The sequence below is a fragment of the Lepisma saccharinum genome, chromosome 11 (assembly GCF_977018435.1).
Source record: "Lepisma saccharinum chromosome 11, izLepSacc3.1, whole genome shotgun sequence".
NCBI lineage: Eukaryota > Metazoa > Arthropoda > Insecta > Zygentoma > Lepismatidae > Lepisma > Lepisma saccharinum.
The window spans coordinates 63,633,118-63,652,834 of record NC_139239.1 but is presented as its reverse complement, the minus strand read 5'-3'; the positions used below and the strand labels follow the sequence as shown (position 1 = coordinate 63,652,834).

General features: G+C 37.0%; 1 protein-coding gene across 3 annotated transcripts in view; it reads right to left on the bottom strand.

The window, feature by feature from the left end:
• Positions 1-19,717, bottom strand: part of LOC145994859 (uncharacterized) — a 77,842-nt gene that overhangs the window by 55,325 nt on the left and 2,800 nt on the right. The window contains exon 1 of one of the 3 annotated variants that reach the window (XM_083131258.1): positions 8,007-8,124. The exons of the other annotated variants lie outside the window; for them this stretch is intronic. The gene's annotated coding sequence lies outside the window, so the exon portion shown is untranslated. Of the gene's footprint in view, positions 1-8,006; positions 8,125-19,717 lie in introns of those variants that run through there. 3 annotated transcript variants of the gene reach the window in all.

The window sequence follows — 19,717 nt, the reverse complement described above, 5'->3', positions numbered from 1 at the left end:
TATTTTTTCCCATAAGTCTTCCCTGAATTTGACCATTTTCTCTTCCAACTTTCCAGTAATTCTCTTTTAGTGTGTAGTTATAGCGGTTTTAAAGGAAATTTTGTTCGAAGCGATCGGTGAGTAGCCGCAAATTTAGCTAATGCATATAGCTCAACTGTTTCTTGAAAAAAATTCTCAACTTCTTGTTGCTATAGTTATATTGACTAAATATTGTTATAAATAAAGCAGTATTATACGTTTTAAAATATTTTCTCTCTCAAATAAGAGCCCCAGAACACTGGTTTCTGCTACATCAGTAATGAATACGGTTTTCCGAAAACAAACTACCTCACTGAACTATCGCTACATGGGTGTCTACATTACTTGGCACGGTGTAGGTGGATCAATTGGCTCGCTTGCCCGTTCCTAAGATTAACGTCGACCTACGAGAAACATTTGTTTCTACAGCCTTCTTCAGCCAAAAAATTAACTCGAATTTTACGGTGACACTTTACTTTCGTACCTTCGACAGATTGTAAGTGACTTGATCTATCGCGATGTAACAAGCTTTAATCTGTTACGAAGAATGTCTGACGTCGAATGTTTTCACTACTCTAGATTTCAGACATACTTCTCTGGATCAGACACTAAGCAAATTGTCCAACTGTGCATTGAAATGGACCTACCAGTCTGTGGGCATTTAGCCAACTACCGTACAAGCAAAGAAGATAGAGTTGAGTAAACACAGTGAACGTCTTCCTGTCTTCGGTTATTCAAAGGTTCAAGTTTTCAGTTCCGTCACTGTCTCACTGATACTAATTAACAAATATAAATGAGTGTAATACATAGGCTGTATGTATGCAGTAACGACTGTAGCCTTGTGCAACTGTGAAGGAAATGGAGTTGGAATATCTTGACCTAATTTTATACGCTATGCGTTTGCATCAATGTCAATGTTCGGAATTTTTTCAAGAAAACGGATTTAACAGTTACATTAACTCTTGTTGCAAACTAATTCAGTTATTGCAGCTGCTTCAAAAGTAACTGTAGATTGTTTTAAACATGTCAACGCTGCTTATAATAATACTATTTGCAGACTCACTTGCAAATTTAACATATCATGTAATTTTCGCACACTAGACGGCAAACAAAATCACACTCACTTTTGTTTTATTTTCTTCACCCATGTAAATAGTAAATTTTGTTAAACAGTGAGAAACTTCATGTTTATAAATTTATATTTTTGTGATGGATATTACTGCCCATAACTTTTTACTCATACATGGGATTTCATATTTTCATTGGGGGTGGCGACAAATTTATTTTTCGTTAATAAATTGATGGTATTGTAGGGGCGTGATATCTACGATAATATAATTCTAAAATAAAATCCTATTGATGCAGTATTTGTCATTTTCGCATAACTTTTAGATGGATATTGTCCCTTTCAACCCATCAATATAACTCTTCTCGGTTTCTGTTATGTAGACACACACACACACACACACAAACATTCATTCACATACAGAAATGACCACTGTTGAAAGTAAAAAACAACGACGAAAAGTTTTTTAGGACCAACGAGGACTATCGAACTAACTATTTTTTTTACATCTTCTGCACGAAGAATAGATCGGGGTATATCCACCGCTAACAATATTTGCATTGTCATCATTTCGAACTATGCAAGCACCCTCATGTATCGCCCCAAGGCTAGAGTAAACATATCTCCTCCCCCCCCCCCCCCCACACACACACACATCTAAGAATATTCTTACAATAAACGCTGATTTCACTCATAAACATCTCACACGCAAAATTCGTTTGGGGTTTTCTTTTCCCTTGGAGTGATGATCGGCCAACTGGCATCGTCATTATAGCCTAACTGTACTTCAGAAATCTATTCTAGTTTAAATTATTATTATTTAATGAATATATTGTTGGACAATTAAACTGTAATAATATGGAGATTGAACCGTCAGGCATATTTAATACCCACACGTTACATTACATCACGTGTGAGTATCACTTTGTAAAAAAAATGTGTAATTTTAAGTTTAAAGCATATTTTCTTATGCAGAGGCGGCGTTTGGGTTCCAAAACTTGGGGAGGAGGGGCGCTGCCAAAACTGCGGGGGAAAGGACAGTTTACTTCCCCTTGGTGAATAAGGCTTAGCATAGTGCGGGGCCAAAAGTGGGGAAGGCAACTGACCCCTCCCCCCACGCCTCCCTAATCGCCGCCACTGTTCTTACATATGCACTATGCTAAGCCTTATTCACCAAGGGGAAGTAAACTGTCCTTTCACCCGCAGTTTTGGCAGCGCCCCTCCTCCCCTAGGTGATACTCACACGTGATGTAATGTAACGTGTGGGTATTAAATATGCCTGACGGTTCAATCTCCATATTGTTCTTGGAACCCTCGTTTCCTCAAATTTGTTAGGACTTACAAATTAATGTCACTAAACAACAAAAAATTCTGATGGGCCCACCTCTATAAATTCCACCTTTCTAGACAATCTGAAGTAAACATGAAAGTCGACACTTTCTGCCATCTGGTGGGATCTTGAAAAGGTACCAAGCTGTAATTTCATGCAGCAAGAATGCAATCATCGCATACTCGCAGTGTGACTTGGAAGGTAGCCGCGTCAGCAACTCTTTTGGCAACATAGCAAATGTAGCATGTAGTTGCCAAATGACATGCCAGGGAGCGTGCAGATGAAATTCAAAGGAATCCATGAAATGGACACATATTTGGATCCTTTCCATTTACATGAAGTCGTGTATGTCGAACATTATATTATAATGCATATTTATAAAAACTACAAGTGTGTTTATACGTAATGCTTTAGATTTGTTTGCAATAATTTTTAATTGAACATTTTTCAAATGAGCTCTTCTATATGTGGGTTTCATGTGACGTCAGGACGCGCACAGCCGCCATCTTTGCGGCCAATTTTTATTTGTCGTTTGCAAGGAAATATCCACCACGTAGCGTTCGTTACATCTGCATCAAATGCACGTTTAAGTTAAATCACGAATGTCTGGGTTAGTATCTCCCGCCCTCCCGCTTGAATTCCGAATGCTTACAAGAAATGGCCTCAATCATAGCTGCTCGAAGCCACAATTTAACGGTTTGTGACGTAAGTGAAACACACCTATATTCTAGCGTTCATTTTTGTATTATCGATGTATTTTATTGTATTTATAAATTGTTTCAGGGTCTGAGCTGGTGATGTAGATATAGGCAGAATGCTTACAATAAAATGTATTATTATACGCCCGATTTTTTTCTCTATAGGAACAATAAGTAGGACCCCTATTTTAAAAATAAATTTATGAAAAAATTATCAGTGTAAGTATACATACAAAATTAGTATCGCTATTTATTTTATGATGAAGATGAAGAACTTTTCATGTACTACGTGCATAACACTTTAAAACCTTTAGTTTTTTTAAATCTTGGATTCTTGATTAAACATACTTTAAAATAAACAAGATATTTTTGTTTAAACATAATAAATGTATTATATGAAAAACACTTTTCTCAACATTGATTATAACATCCAAACACGATTTTAAATTTTGTCAAGAATGGTAGTGCTGTATTGAAACTGCGTTTACAGTGTACCTGACTAGAGATTGAAGATTTTAAGAACGGTTTATTTTAGAGCACTTTTACGTTGGGGAGAGAACGATGGCGTAACTTGGAAGCAGTGACGGCGCCCGGAGAAAATAAGTTAAGAGGTGGGAATATTTTCGGGGGGCTGTGATTTTAGCATGCTCCTAAATGCCATACAAGATGCACATTTCTTTGAAAGAGCTCTTATTTATGCTCCCCTGGCTTCGTCACTGCATGGCAGACAATATGCCAGGGGCGTCTCGTTGGTCACCAAATAGGGGTATAATGAGACAGATTGTATCATCTGGACGTGTCCTTGCGATGTCAAGCGATTTCCGATTCGATTTTCGGTGGAGTCATATTTGACAGTCTTTCGGTTCTCACTAAAAAAACAACAACTATAGGTCCAGTAACGAATAACCTATCTGAACATAAAGGAACACAACAAACTGAGCCAAATAAGCATCATACGTACTTGAATATGTTATTGCAGTCAAAATATGTACGCGATTTTTTTTGTCAATTTTTATTGAGATCCTACTTTAAACGGATGGCCCAGTCCCGATTACCCTATGTGAGCATAACGTGGACTTGAACAAACTTTGACATACTTTGGGTTCTGTGTGCAGTTTCTACATAATCGGTTATTCTGTTATCGAGATATTTGTTATATCATTCAGACCAATCTGTATACCAATCGTCGTTTTGACTAATTGGAACTTAACGTAATCTTGATTGTAGGTTTTCCTAGACAGACAGACAGCTCTAGTATTTTTGTGCAATATCTGTAGATGATAAGGACGAACGGTCCGTCATGTAAGGGCATTTTCCCTCAGGCTTTTACTTATCGCAATGATAAACAATAATCGCGTCTTCACATCATGGTGTAGGTCTACGTTAATTTTTAACGGACACGGCAGTGAGCCTGGCAGATTACAGAAGAACAACAATTATAGAACAAACTTCATTATTAGCTCTTCCAAGACAGCGGTTTGTGGCCTGCCACAAGATGATGATTGTTGGAACCAAAAATATAACTCAGTCTCTTGCCAATCAACACATTTCTCGTCCACCTTGACGTGACGGTTATAGATAACTTTCTAGACGTTTGTTGAAGGAGTTTGACCGAGGTGTGACACTTGAGTACAGAGATAATTGAGGGACAACATAATGAACGCGCTGTCGTATAATTACGTCAAAGATAATTGCACCATCCAGGAAGACGTTTATGAATTTGCGTGGTAGGAAAGGAAGAAAAATTTTGAGATATCTTGATTTCAAAGACACTTTATGTAACTTGAAACTGGAAATTACTCATGTCGTCAGACGTCATACAACGTATAATGCTTAGATATTTCTTATATTATGTAAGTACCCATTTCCCAAGAACGTTTTACTAAAAAGAAATTAGATCCTTCTTTAAAATCCTCTCTTGCACATAATACATTTGCGGATATTTTAGTATATCTTCTGATATTGCAGATTAAGCTATTGAAATGCTTACGTAAATATTTTTTTTAATATGGTTGTCTGTGTCATTGCTTCACCCTCCTTTTTACGTCAAGAAGCTCTAATTTACTCAAATAGTTGTTTTTCAGTCGTCAGACTTTTTCTACTTAATGATTTTACACCGTGTGTAGAATTTTACTTTTCTCGCGGGTTAAAGAGAGCTTTCAGACCGAAGCGACACGTGTCTCTTGGGAACCAACCATCAGAAATAAATGCAACCTTTCGAACCGAAGCGACACGCCAAGCTGCACGTGTCGCTTGACGCTCGGGCTGGGACATTTTCTCCCTTATGGAGATTTCATACCAACGCAACATGTGTCGCTTCAGGATTTTACCAATCGAACGTGTGTCGCTACGCTGTCAAACGTTGCTGTTGATTGGCTCGTTCCCAAACAACATGTGCCGCGCGTTGTTTGACGCTTTGGTCCGAAATCTCCCTTACAGTTTACTCACGAATTTTAATCTTGTTAACGAATTTTGAGGGCAATATGAAACATATACTTTTGTTTTCTTTGATTTTGTTTCGAAAATTTGCCCGTTTTAGAGTGTGATCTGAACCAATGAAAAGTGCACCTGCGAGGTAATCTAACTCGGGACCCTTTCATTACCAGGGTAGGGTTAACTACTACACTATCTGGGAGGATTGTTAGGTAATGTAACATCCTTTCCCTAAAACTATTTTACAAAGACCCAATTTACTACCTATTTTAGCTATAAATTGACCCTTACACATCCCTAAATACGAATTTACACCCCTCCTCGATAGAGAACTCTGGATAAACACTGTTACTTAAAATTACATGTTAGCCTTCCTGGAAATCAATGGGGTTATCTGAAGGGGAGGAAGAAGTGCATTAAAGTACAAGGTTCCGGCGACGGTCTTCAGTGTTTTCAGATAAAACAAGAACCTTTATGCAGGAAGACAGAATACATTTCGAACCATAAATAAGAGTCCATACAAAAAAAAGAAGAAAAGAAAAAAGAAGAAATCGTCCATTGCGGTAATCCCAAACAAAGTAAATAAAAAAAATAGATAAAAAATGTTAGATCTTGGAGAAGACAGATATGACAAACGTACTGAAGCTATAACCTTTTGTTTACCAGCTATCTATAATAGATACCTCTAGGTATAGCCTTTGTTTACCAGCTATCTATAAATAGATACCTCTAGGTATAGCCTTTGTTTACCAGCTATCTATATATAGATACCTCGACAAGGTCGTAGTTTTTGCGTCATAATGTCGATATTTCTATTTGGAGTTACGATTTTTTATATATATTATTGTTAACACATATATTGCACCGTAAGGACTCTTGCACGTCTTCTTCTTCCTTAAAAAGGCGGGAAAATGGCGGCTTTCTTTGTGGCGGCTTCCTCTGAAGAAAAAAAGCATTCTACCCAACAAAGACAGGAATTTTTGTTCCACTACAATAGTGCCAATAGTGCAGTTGAACCTCAATTTGGAAATAGTTTGCTGCGATTATTTCCATGTGTATGTTGACAATGTCCTGTACTTTGTTGTCCAGGCACGGAGGGGGGAAGGGGCATTTTTCTTCAGAAATTTTGTAATTTTCCGGTTCCTCCCCCCCTGCATCCATATTATAAACTCAATGTGGATACATTTTATATAGTCCGATTCTATGGTTTATTCCGCGTATAACGGTACTTGATTCGTCCGTCTAGGGCAATTAGCTTCGGACTTACAGTCGTTTCAAGGTAACTGCGCATTACGCTGGATGGCTCAGTGGCGTACAGACATATCGTATTGGGGGTACAAGTCGTGTTGTATTGTTCATATCATAATAGTGCAATTATTTTCTTGTTCCAGACATGCCAGCGATCATTTCCATGTGTATTTTGACAATGTCCTGTACTTTGTTGTCCCGGGGTGGAGGGGGCATTTTTCTTCAGAAATTTTGGAATTTTCCGGTTCCTCCGCCCCTGCAACTCAATGTGCATAAATTTTATATAGTCCGATTCTATGGTTTATTCCGCGTATAACGGTACTTGATTCGTCCGTCTAGGGCAATTAGCTTCGGACCTACAGTCGTTCCAAGGTAACTGCGCATTACGCTGGATGGCTCAGTGGCGTACAGACATAACGTTTTGGGGGTACAAGTCGTGTTGTATTGTTCATATCATAATAGTGCAATTATTTTCCAGACATGCCAGCGATCATTTCCATGTGTATTTTGACAATGTCCTGTATTTTGTTGTCCAGGGGTGGAAGGGGCATTTTTCTTCAGAAATGTTGGAATTTTCCGGTTCCTCCCCTCCGCATCCATATATACACTCAATGTGCATAAATTTTATATAGTCCAAATCTATGGTTCATTCCGCGTATAACGGTACTTCATTCGTCCGTCTAGGGCAATTAGCCTCCGATCTACAGTCATCTAAATGAAACTCTGCATTTTGCAGTCCCAGCGTGCTTACCTGGCAAAATGGGCTCGGTAAACTTAAGATGAGATCGCACATATACAAAAAATAATGAGATAGCGAAAAACAGGAAATAAAATAGGGAAACGTATTAAGACAGAGAGAGAGAGAGAGAGAGAGAGAGAGAAAGAAGCGAGAAAAAGAAGATAGAGAGGAGGAGTGAGACATAAGTACAAAAAAGAAAATTCAACGCGAATGTAAGAAAGGAAGGATAAAGACATTAAAGAAGTAAAGAAGAAAGGTGGAACGTAATTCATTAACGTAATTTAAGCTTTTATACCTTGATAAATCCACAGAGTTGTTACAGCTAAAACGGTTTTCAAGTCAAGCACGAAAGCTCGTCCACTTCATGGACATAAAACAGAAGCTGAACAACATACACACAGTTGCAGTGTGTAAGCATCAAAGGAATAACGAAAAGAACTACCTAGCGTGCAAGGGAAAAGCTACAACTCTTACCTGATTTCGAAGTTAGCAAAAACGTTGAGGGTGATTTTGTGCACGCCTCGAAGGTCCGAAACTCTTGGTAGAAACAAAAGTTCTGCTGACTGTGCCAGCAAGTCCAAATATAACAGGTAGTCACTACGTCGTTGTTTACAGTTCGTATTGCTCACTGATTCACCGTTTATAAAATAGTGTTAGGCGAAGCAAGGTCACTTGCAATAGCCCCTACACTTTCAAGAGAACTTTGTAAGAGCATGAGCTTTCTTGAAATTCTAAAAACAGGTTTACATGCAAAATTAGCTATTTACTTTCTGTTATTGTGTTAGTTCATGCATTTTATCTTTCTTTTGCGTGAACATGTAGTAATGTACACAGCAGGCACGTATCCAAGCGGGGGGGGGGGGGGGGCTGGGGGGGCTCGAGCCCCCCCCCCCAATGTTTTCGGTTTACACTAGATAAAATGAGGTTTTTTGTTTCTTTTGGTGTGAAATAAAATAATGTGACGATAATTTATGGAGAGAAATAACTACCGAGGCAAGACGGAGAATGTTCTGTAACCCTGTTATTGATAATAGCACGTATCCAAGATGGGGTACAGGGGGCCCCCCTCCCCCTCCAAGGATTGTCTTTAGTTTACACTAGATAAAATTAGGTTTTTGGCTTCTTGGATAATGTGACGATAATTTAAGGAGATAAATAATTATCGAAGCAAGACGGAGAATGTTCTATAACCTTGTTATTGTTAATAGCACTTATCCAAGGTGGGGATTAGGGGGCTCGAGCCATTCATCAGGATTTTTTTCTGTTTACGCTAGATAAAATGAGGTTTTTGGCTTCTTGGATAATGTGACGATAATATAAGGAGATAAATAATTATCGAGGCAAGACGGAGAATGTTCTATAACCTTGTTATTGTTAATAGCACTTATCCAAGGTGGGGATTAGGGGGCTCGAGCCATCCATCAGGATTTTTTTCTGCTTACGCTAGATAAAATGAGGTTTTTGGCTTCTTCAATAATGTGATGATAGTTTGAGAAAAATAATTATCGATGGAGAATGTTCTATAACCTTGTTATTTTTAAAGCACTTATCCAAGATGGGGATCAGGGGGCTGGAGCCCCCCTCAAGAAATTATTCAAGAATCAGGGCTCTGGCATACCGTGCCATGCCATTGCTCTACCAACTGAGCCACCGAGCCACCCTTGACTTCGACTGATTTTTTGCTAAAATGTATACATAGTACATGTCATGTGTATGTCAAATCGTAAGATGTTGCCTGTATAATGAACAAGCACAGAAAATAAAGGAGAAAGAAGAAAACTGAGGGGCATTTGCACCAGTTGAGAAGACACTTTATTTCTGTAGTCAACACGAGCTGCCGCTTCGAGGTGACGATGACATTGACCTACTAAATATTTCACACCGTGTCGCCTGAGGGTTTTGGCTTTTATAAGAACTGCAAACATTGGAAGACAAGACACATTAGTGGTGTTCAGGCTTAAATTGGAGAGAAATATTCGAGAACTGTCTGCATCCAGTTCGCAGCCCACAGTTTGAATCTCGCGTTGTCGAGTGGATTGTCCATACCATGCGTGGAACCAGAGGAGTCGAGTGGTAAAAAATGTTCCGATTTCAAGTTCTGATTAAAATGGCAGCCTTAAACAGTGGCGACGATTTAGGGGACAGTTGCTCCCCATTATTTTGCCTCCACACTATGGCTTCCTAATTCTAAGCCTTGCCGAGAAAGTAAACTCTCCTAGCACCCCTTTTGGAACCTAATCGCCACAACTGGCCTTAAACAAACAATTGTGGTGTTCAGCCCCCCCCCCCCCCCCGAAAGGCATTCCTGATACGTGCCAGGTACACAGCTTAACCTTGCATTATTTAATTTCGTTGTTCACTGAAATAAAGTACTAATTCGTTTTTATTTTTTTTTATTCTACAATACTTTTCTACCCCTTTTGGTTAATCGCAGCGATAATAAAACAGGTGATAGGAGAAACACAATGAAACATGTCTTGCCTAGGATTCGAAACTACGAAGTCTATATTTCCGCATCGTGAATGTAATAGCTTTCAATAATACTGCATTTTAATTTGAGTAAATCCAAAATTATCATTATTTCAAACATACTTTCCTGTTTCATTTCCTCATGTACACTCAAATCAGCACGATTTTTTGATATAACATGATCTTCAATACTCCGTCTGCATCCTCTACTATAAAATCAACATAACGAGCAACTAAAGGCATCTTTAACAAACTGGAACTATAATGTAAAGAGTAGCTGTCCTAACGTCACGTATTTATCGTCTGAGCTGAGGTGCAGTGCACGCTACGCTAAGAGCATCGAACCTAACCTGCCTAACCTACTTACAGCTCCCTGCTATTACTTGCTTGAGTGAATAAACAAACAGATGGTAAATGAAAATACAGGTCTGACTACTAAAAGTAAAAGACATAGCCTATACCTCTTCTTACAGTCATATCTGCCTTACAAAATTCATGAGTATGGCATTGGTATGTTATTCCACCATTAACCACTCTGGGTACACCAGTTCTTATTCTTACGGCGTATTGAAGGTCTTGCAATGGCGTCATAGATATTAGAACCCATGAGATTGCATTCTTCAAATCAATCTAAATCGCACTGCATATATTATTGCAAATGTTCAGTCAATAATAGCTGGTCATCAGTTCCCAGTGCCTTCCTCTTTATTTCAGATACGTAAATGTGCGATAACTCCAAATTAGAATATAAAAATATCAATAATAAACGACTTACACAAAATCATTAGTTGTAATGAAATAAGAGTTTTCCTTGTCTTTCTCTTTATTTGAGACAAATATGTGATAACTTCCAAATAAAAGATAAGATCATATTACAATTACCAACAATAAATACATTTAATAACAGCTGGTGTACTGTTTCCTGCTCTTTCCTTTTTATAAAACTTTGTGTATTTTTGGATGGCCTACTTGTACTTCTAAACAACAACTACGACGGAACGGCTAATTTAATCTCGTGAAGCTAACGTTTTATTCTAGCACCCAACCTGAAAACACTGACACAGAGAAGTCCTATGATACAATCTTCCAAGAATCTTGGCTGCTAGACAATTAGCGTACGCGACAATCTTTTCATTCGTAACTCCATGATCTTATCCAATAGGAATTCATCCACCACGCCACGGTTAATTTTGAGCAGTTCTGTTTTGCATTCAAACCATGTGGACAAACCGAAACTTGCGAAGATTTTTACTTTGAGACAGGATTACCCATTTTCCTTTAGCAGTGCACTAATTAAACATTTTGCACTATACTCGTATTTTGGGAGAGCAGGGAGGATTGCTAATTTATTGATAAAGCCATAGCATCTTCCTCTCATGGAACTCAAATAAACTGCTCCTCAACCTTTTTTAAACAAAGAAAAACATACTGTATCATCTTTGCATATTCGTGTACCATCAGAACTATGCAGGGTGCGATTTGATTTTATCAGAAGTGGGTGGTGGACTTGGTGGGTTTACTATTTTAATAATCTTATATATGTTTGTCAATAGTTTCCCCGAAAAACACGTGCAGTATTTTTTTTTACCTATATATCATGTATGCTTGGCCGTTAATTGTTTAAAATCTAATTTTGACATCAAATGAAACGCAAATCAACATAAAATGAAAATAATAAAGGAAAATTACATAAATGAGTCAGTTGAATAGAGGAGATGAGTGACTTTTCCTACACGTCCGATGGTTTGCCGATTGATTTGTCAAGGGCGCTATGATTCATTTTGTTGCAATATTACTAATATTACTGCATCGAGGCACAGCATGTGTTGTAAGTGTATGTGTGTGTGTGGGAAGGGAGGGGGGATACTTGAATTATCTGATGGAAAAGGGTAAAACCAGTGACTTCACCTTGAAAACGTCTCTTTTGGTGTGGTATTGTTTCTGTAGCGTACTCTCATTTTTTACGACCGGAAAAATAATTACCAGTGGCAACTACGATGCTATTCCATGAGGTTGAATACATACAAAATATAAAATGTCATTTTCGACAGCTCATAGGCTCGACACGAGAACTCTACGAACAAACCGTTAGCAAGAAAAGTGGATCTCTACACACTGTCCAAGTAGTCGGTGTTGCATCGTAATACCCTGTGTATTTATGTTAAAGAAAAGTACAATTAGAAAAAAAAAACTGCAGCAAAATAATTTCCGATAGACAAAAATAAATATTGTACATTATATTCTACTTATTTCCTTATGTTCATATTGTACTGTGAATTTTGGAGAGAAATACGTCTGCTAAAAGTGCTTCAGACACAATCTCTTCAATTTCTGGAAAGAAATCCTAGCAACTCTTCTGCTTTGAAATGGATTCTTCCATTTATATTCATTAATTCAAATTAAGTTCTTCTATATTATGGCCAGTAAAAACACTATCCAATGCTAAATCCTAAGCAACGTTTATTGTTGCCTGCCATTAAAAATCTTACAATGAGTGCGACAGGGGTATACTATGACAGTTTCTTCGTTTGCGCTGTCGATCATTGTACGGACTCTTAGGCAACCTTCCAAATTCTTTGGTCACATTACACTAAGAAACCAATGTTAGCTGCAGTGTTCTGTGATTGATTTCTGTTACGGCTCTCTGCACTGTTTACATCTGCCTTTACAAACAAACAAGCCAGGTGCTTATTCAAATATGTCATACAGCGTGGTGCGTGATTTGTTGTTCAACTCAATACAATCAGAGATAAACGTCGTTTATCTGCGATACAATACAAGGATATTGTCAGTAATATCGCGAAATGGAATATGGTGGTTTCATTTAAATCGTGATACAGTAAGTAAAAGTTTTCAACCAGTTCAGAAATAATACATACAGTGGTATCACTGTGAATTTTGTTTACAAATTAAGCTGAACACAGTTCAAGCAATATCCTGTGATATGTATCACAGAACAACTAGAAAGTCGTAGGGAAAATTCAGATAAAAGGTTCAGCTAAATTAAACTTACTTCTGAAAGTGTCAACATATATTCTATTCTTATCAGAGAAGGGATGGGTGGCATCGCGATGAGACACCACGAGATTTCGCAGTCTCTCCGTCTCGTCTCGTGTATGAGGGGTCATGTCTCGTTCTTGTCACGCGTTGTAAATACCTGTGGCAAAAATATGTTACTAACTTTTTTCTGCTTGACGCTTCGTTTCATTGCCACGAACCCTTTAAAATGAATTTTTCCCTGAATGTATGCAACCACGTCACACAAATTTGGTTTCTACTAATGAATTAACTTTGCAATCAGGAGAAACAAAATATATATATAACTAATCAGTTATATGTACACTTGCTATATTTGAATAAATCTCATACTTAGTAAAGTAATGCTGGTTTAGGCATGGGAGCCAGAAGGGGGTAGAAACGATCCGTCAACTACTCCCCTGGAAATTTGCATGGTTCATTTTAAGTTACAAAAACGTAGAAACTTCTTAATTTTATTGTTAATAACATAAATAAAGTTCATTTAGTATTCGAACAGAATAACCAATATAAAAATTGTATTATATCGAAAATGGTTAATTTCAAATACAGGTACAAACTAACTAACTAACTCCCTAGCCTTCTTAAACCCGAAGGTTTATGGCTGCAGCAACACAGGCCTTCCATATTTCCCTATCTTGAGCAAGTTCTATATACTCTTTTCCATCTCTACCGATTTCCCTTAGGTCCATCTCAACGTTGTCCCTCCATCTTCGTCTTGGCCTTCCTACAGGTCTCTTACCATCAGGTTTCCCAACAAGAATCCTATAAACTCCTCTTTGCTCTCCCATTCGTGCCACATGGCCTGCCCACCTAAGTCTTCTTGATTTAATTATTCTAATAATATCTGGACATGAATACAAATTATGTAGTTCTAAATTATGTAACCTTCTCCACTCACCTGTTTCCTCATCCCTTTTAGGTCCAAAGATTTTCCTAAGGATCTTATTTTCAAATACTCTCAATTTATGTTCCTCTTTCAATGTAAGGGACCAAGTTTCACATCCATATAATACTACAGGCAAAATTACTGTTTTGTATATTTTAACTTTTAGTTTCTTAGATATTAAACGAGAAGACAAAAGTTTATGAAGAGAGAAGTAACATGCATTTCCTGAATTAAGCCTACTTTTTATTTCCTCTTTAATATAATTTTCATTTGTTAATATTACTCCTAAGTATTTGAATTTGGAAACTGGTTCAAACGAGTTGTTATCAATAATTAGATTTTGATTATTACCTAACACTTGGTTTAGGCCTGTAAGCATATATTTATTTTTCTCTTTGTTAACTTCCAAACCTATCTCTTTAGCAGTTTTGAAAAACATTTTAGCATTATTCTTAATCGTATTTATATCATCCCCCAGTAAGTCTACATCATCTGCATATGCTAACAACTGAGTCACACCATTTAATTTTAGTCCTTTAGTTTCTTTTACCTTCCTTACAGCATATTCTAAGGCAAAATTAAAGAGCAATGGAGATAATGCATCTCCTTGTTTTAACCCATCATGAATTATAAATTTGTCAGACATATTAATACCCACACGAATTTTACTTTCTGTTTCACTGGTGCATATTTTTATCATACTAACAAGCTTCTTAGGTATTCCATACTCTACTAATATATTATATAATTTATCTCTTTTGACAGAATCATATGCTTTTTTGAAATCAATGAATAGCTGATGGACATTTTGATTATATTCCCACTTTTTTTCAAGTGTGTGTCTGATGTGAAAAATTTGATCTGTAGTTGATCTGTTACGTTTAAATCCACATTGATAATCACCTATAATTTCATTAGCATATGGGGTTAGCCTTGTTAAAATAATGTTAGACAATATTTTGTATGTTGTTGAGAGTAGAGAAATTCCACGGTAATTATTGCAGTTCATTTTATCACCTTTTTTAAATACAGGAACAATTATGGATTCTTTCCACTGTTGAGGGATTTCTTCTTTATTCCATATTAAACAAATTAATTTATGAATTTGACATATTAATGAATTTCCACCATATTTAATTAACTCAGCTGGTATTAAATCAATGCCAGGTGCTTTGTTATTATTTAGCGTTTTAATAGCATCTTTAACTTCAGTCAAGTTAGGTTCTGGAACTAAAGGTTCTGCTGTGTGTACTTCATTTACTTCTGATTTATCTCCTACATGGACATTTAAAAGGTCATTAAAGTAGTTCTTCCATCTATTTAGAATATCGCTTGGGTCAGCTAGAAAATCACCGTCTTTATCTTTTATCAAGTTTACTTTAGGTTGCCACCCCTTTCTAAACTCATTTACACCTTTATATAGATCTCTGATATTTTTATTTTTGTTGTTTGTTTCAATTTCGTTAATTTTGCTTTTCAAGAAATCTCTTTTTTTACTTCTAAACGTGCGGTTAACTTCTCGCTTTATTCTATTATAATTGTTTTGATTTGTATCATTAGAGTTATTTAACCACCTAAGTCTAGCCTGATTTCTTATTTCTATTAGATTATGACATTCATTATCAAACCATGGCTTACTTTTTCTCGGTTTATGGTATCCTATACTTTCTTTAGCTGCTGATTCTATTGCATTACGTATGTGCTCCCAATTCTTATTTACGTCTGTTTCATTTATATTTTCATCATCATTTAAATCCTGTAAAACATCAAATCTATTTGACAGTTTAATTTGGTAATCTTTCTTAATTCTTTCATCAGTAAACTTTCCTGTATCAAATTTTAGAACTTTTAGATTTTGTTGCTTATGATTTATCACTGAGAGTCTTTCTCTTAATTTAGCAATTACTAAATAATGGTCACTGGCACAGTCAGCACCTCTATGTGTACGAACGTCAATTATACTAGTATGCCTTCTCTTATCAATGAGAATATGATCTATCTGATTATGAGTTTTACCATCTGGAGAAGACCAGGTATATTTATGGATATCTTTGTGTTTAAAAGTGGTACTTTTCACAATTAAATTATTTGAGGTTGCAAAAGTAATCAATCTTATACCATTATCATTACTTAATTCATGAAGACTTTCTTTACCAATCGTGGGTTTAAATGTCTCTTCTTTGCCAATCTGTGCATTACAGTCACCTAACAGAATTTTCATATCATACTGAGAAAATTTATCAAAGACCTGTTCTAACTCTGTATAAAAATCATCTTTAGTATTATCATCTTTATCTTCCGTTGGTGTATGTATGTTTATTAAAATAATTTTACACCACCTACCCTGTAAAACTGCATATGATATCCTATCATTAATAAAATCTACTGTTTTAAGAGCCGAGATAATTCTATTATTTATGAAAAAACCTGTTCCAAAATTATGATTTTCAGTACCACCATAGAAAAAAGTATAATTTTTAGTTTTACAATTCCCTTCTCCTGGCCACCTAACTTCCTGGACAGCTACTACATCTAATTTATACTTAACTATCTCATTAACTGTACACTGAAATGCCCCAGGCCGGTAAAGGCTCAGAACATTCCAGGTGCCTAATTTAATATCCTTATTCCTAATGTAGATCTTATCCTTAGCCCAGGGACCTCCCAAAGTAGTCCCCACCCGGAGATCCGAATGGGGGACTATTTGACCTCCGGAATATTTTACCTTGGGAACGTCCATGGCCTTATATTGCTGTTTCTTGACAATTTTTTTTAACAGTGCAGAGTTGTCAGCTCTACGCCTAACCCCCAATATGAATGGAGGAACTACTACACAAGACAAACACAAACACATTAGACAGCACAATTATTACACAAGACGAACACAAACACATTTGACAGCACAACTACTACACAAGACACACACAAACACATCACAACTATAACACAATATAAACACAAACACACCGCAACTACTACACAATATAAACATAAACAAACTACACAAGACAAACACAAAGAAATTAGACAGCACAACTACTACGCAAGACAAAACAAACATACTAGACAGCACAACTACTACACAAACATACTAGACAGCACAACTACAACACAAAACACATACATACATATCACAGATATTACACAAGACAAACAGAAATACATTAGACAGCATAACTACTACATAAGATAATACTGTTCCTATGTTTCTCGACTCAGTTCTTCCTATCTTCCCTACCATAGGATACTCTTCCTCCCATATCCTACCATTCTCATTGAAGGACTCAGAACATCAATTGAAATAGATAAATAATAACTAGGGAAAGGAACTTCAGGTAAATAAATGTTTTTTCTGCGATAAGATAGAGACCCTCATTTTTGCCAAAATTCTGATCATAGCCTTATATGTCAACACAGCAAATTTTATTTTACATAAAAACACATATTTTCCAGTTTTCCGTATGTAAATACATATTTTGCGAATTTTCATTTTAAATACATAAAATCGCTCATTGACTTCATCTACCTCGAAATCCTAGAAGGAAAAATGTTTATTCTCCGCACCTCTTTCATAGCGAGAGTGCTAGGTTTGTTTTGTCTTTGAACACCCTCGCTGGCAGACTTCTGGCACCTCGCCTACGATCCTATTGGGAGAAAATAGCTGTAAGTAGCTGGGGCTGGCTACACGTAACGATAGCAAGGCTTTTTAATGAAGCAATGCAGCTATTGTGGCCAGAAGGCATAAAATTTGACAATGTTCTTTTGACAGATGCTGCAGCTTACATGCAGTGGTCTTGCCGTTAGCTACCCCAAAATGGTGCACGTTACATGTGTGGCTCATGCGTTGCATAGAATATGTGAAAAGATAAGAGCTCTTTATCCCAATGTCGATAAACTGGTTTCAAATGGGAAGAAAGTTTTTATCAAGTCGCCTAGAAGAATAGACATTTTTAAACAAAAATGTCCTGAGGTTCCCCTTCCCCCTACACCTGTAGTAACGCGATGGGGCACTTGGTTGGATGCAGATGTTATGCCCAGAACTTTGAAAAAATTGTATCTGTTGTAAATGATCTCGACAAAGAAGAATTCTGCAAGAACAGTTGATGAAGTCCTCCTTAAAAGTCGAATTGGCATACATCTCAACAAACCTGTCCATTCTCTCTAATTCCATACGAAAGCTTGAATCGTCCGCGAACACTTTGGCAGCTTCCATTGGTGAAGTCCGTACAGTAGAAACGAAACTGAAAGAACTCACTGGATTTAAATGTCTAAATGTACAGAATTTTTGGGGAAAAACCAAGGTTTTCAAACATTGTGCCAAATTGCATGTGTTTTGGAAGGAGGTGAAGTAGAGGAAGAGGAAGCTTTGGAAAACTTCAGTGTTAGTGACATTTCGTGCTTCAAATATGCAAGAATTGTTTCTTGTGACGTGGAGCGATCTTTCCCGCAATATAAGATGCTTTGTAGAGATAATCGTCACAGATTTACAATGGAGAATTTGGAAAAACTATGGTGATCCACTGCAACTCTTCCAAAAAATAGCTCGCTAAGAGATAATCATTTAGAAACTAATTTCAGGTGTTTAAAATGCATGTTATAGTTTGTTTTTGTTACCAAATGTTTTTATTTTTGTCACATATTTTCCTGTTTTTATCACATATTTTCAACATTTATGACACATAAAAAATAAATATTTCTGAGTTTTTTAGCACATAAAGTTCCGTTCCCTAATAATAACCATCATCAAAAACTGCTTCCTCAGTGAACTAACTTCTTTCCATCAACAGTTCCCTGCATGAGTGCATTAAGTGGTAGATTTAAGATTGTTATGGAAGTTTCTATGTTCGATTCAGAGCCGGAGGCACAAAGATTTTATATTCTACCTTTATTACCTTTCTACCGCGGTGGCTCAGTCGGTAACGCGTCTGACTACCATGCTCAAGGTCCCGGGTTCGATCCCCGGCCGGTTCAAATCCGGGAACTTTTCTAACGATGGAAGCGGTCCCGGCGCCCACCCAGCGTCGAATAACATGGGTACCTGGGGGAAACCCTGGGGGGTAAAGGCGGTCAGGGGCGTGATGCTGATCACATCACCCCCATTCACGACCGGATCAAGAAAGTGTGGGGCGTTACCCCCACACCCCCTATACGCCTTCATGGTGTGGTGCTATGCACAGGGGAGCACTTTACTTTACTTTTTACTTTACCTTTTAATCTAAAGAATGAATGGCTCCACAGTTTTCAAAATTCCAAAAACTTGAGCATTTACACAAACTTTATGACTAAAATTTCACCCTAACCAGGTGTGAAAAAGATAATAAGAAAATACAGAATAATAATTACGAATTTCAAAACACTAACTGTATGAAATGACAAAATAATGAATGCTGCATATTCACCCATCTACTGGATCTGGTAAATGAATATTTATAGTTTATAATAGTTATTATTGTATAATAAGAATCATGACAAAGATTATTGTTATTTTTTTCTACTTTTCAAGTTTTATCAATGAGCCAACCATCCCCTCATGTTTCCTCTCTCATTGGCGGGATTCCCATGGTTTTCTCGAACACTGACAGTGGGGCGTCTGACATTAGTTCAGAACATTGTATTATGAATATTATGCTTAATATTGATTATGTATTATTCGCTACCTCCCCCCCCCCCAAGTAATACAAAGCTAACTACGCAATTGCTTCAGTATATTGGACAAAAGTTAAGATCGTTGATAGATCGCTGGTGATAAATAATTTGGGCACACACACACACACACCCCTATGTGTGAGAA